This window comes from Aegilops tauschii, chromosome 7 (assembly GCF_002575655.3).
Source record: "Aegilops tauschii subsp. strangulata cultivar AL8/78 chromosome 7, Aet v6.0, whole genome shotgun sequence".
Taxonomy (NCBI): domain Eukaryota; kingdom Viridiplantae; phylum Streptophyta; class Magnoliopsida; order Poales; family Poaceae; genus Aegilops; species Aegilops tauschii.
The window spans coordinates 627,145,583-627,146,966 of NC_053041.3; the positions used below are offsets into that span (position 1 = coordinate 627,145,583).

At 46.0% G+C, this 1,384-nt stretch overlaps 1 non-coding gene across 1 annotated transcript; it reads right to left on the reverse strand.

Annotated features, from left to right (window-relative positions):
- Nucleotides 1-213: 213 nt before the first annotated feature.
- Nucleotides 214-291, reverse strand: TRNAI-AAU (transfer RNA isoleucine (anticodon AAU)). Its single transcript has one exon. It is a non-coding gene; the product is annotated as a tRNA-Ile (tRNA).
- Between the last annotated feature and the right edge of the window lie 1,093 nt (nucleotides 292-1,384).

A 1,384-nucleotide genomic window follows, 5' to 3' on the forward strand; every position in this document is an offset into this window, starting at 1 on the left:
CGCAGAGGGCACCGTTTAGGGTTTGCCAAACCTATCCTCCAATGGAAACAGCCAAACAAAATGCAGTTATTGGTTTTTATGTCTGTTTTTTTCTCATTTGTGTACCGAGTGTTTTTTTATGCAGTTATTTGTTACTATTACCCTTTTTCCCGGGAAATTTGTTTTCCACATTTCATCACGTGAAATTCCGTTCCGAGGAAAAAAAAATATAAATGGATCGCCCATGCAGGTCTGGAACCTGCGACCTTGGCCTTATTAGGCCCACGCTCTAACCAGCTGAGCTAATAGGCCAATTCAATATCATTATAAAATGACACTTAGAGACTGCTCTGCTCCTTAAAATTCAGCTCCGCTTCAAAAAACGCAAGCCAAACGGGGTAGCTCCACGATATGCCGCTCCACAAAAAAATAGAATCTGGGGCACAACTTCTAGTTTTTTACGAAGCTCTTCAGGGGGTGCTTCAAAAAACTCTAGAAGCTGGAGTTGGGTGGAAATTACCCACCACTGCCACCAGTAAGTGGATACCCCTTCGTTTCTCCCCCCTCGACCAATCAAATAGATCCTTTCCATCAAATTTCTCATTCTTGAAGCTGGAGCTAGATGAAAGCCAAACATTTTCTTTGGTATTGCTACAACTTCTGGATGAAACTGCTCCAAAGTGAATTTAGTGGAGCGAAACTGATTTTGGTGAAGTGGAGCAGTCCCAAACAAGCCCTTAATAATAATAATTAAATAAAATCAAAACCCGTAGGTAGTAGCTTTGGTAATTCTACCAAAGGGCAAATAACCACGCTGCGCAGCGTCAGTGCGATATTTGAAAATGATGATGGATTGATGGGCACTGTTCGACGACACACATTCTGCATTAACCTAGGAGCTCGGCACGTACCGCAGACCCTCGACCTCGAGCGGGTCACTAGCTTGTTCCCTCCGTATTCCTGTCGGTCCGTCCGTTCGCTTCCGGGAACAGTGTGCTGGCTGCACGCACAACTATTCGTGCGTGGCAGATCATACCCTGTCTGATCACGGCCGTACGCCCGGTGAATGCCGCAACGTGCGCGGGGCCGCTGGTGTTAATTTCATGCCCTATTGCATGGCGCTACGCGTCAACTATATCTCGCCTTAAACAAGCCCGTAAGAAAGTCTCGCGTCAAAGTTTTTGTGTCCTTGTCGTTACTAGGCCGAGCCATTTTCGCGCTCAGGTTAAGAAAAAATAGAAGGGAAAAGGCAAGCATGAGGATCGATCCATGGTCGCTTCGAACGTAGCAAGCACGACTAGTCACCTCGCCCACCCACAGTTCATGATATGTACAAGGGCGCGACCTACTCCAAGTAAGTTGCGCGGGAAATCTCAGTTTTTTTTCCTTTTTCCTATTTTGTTTT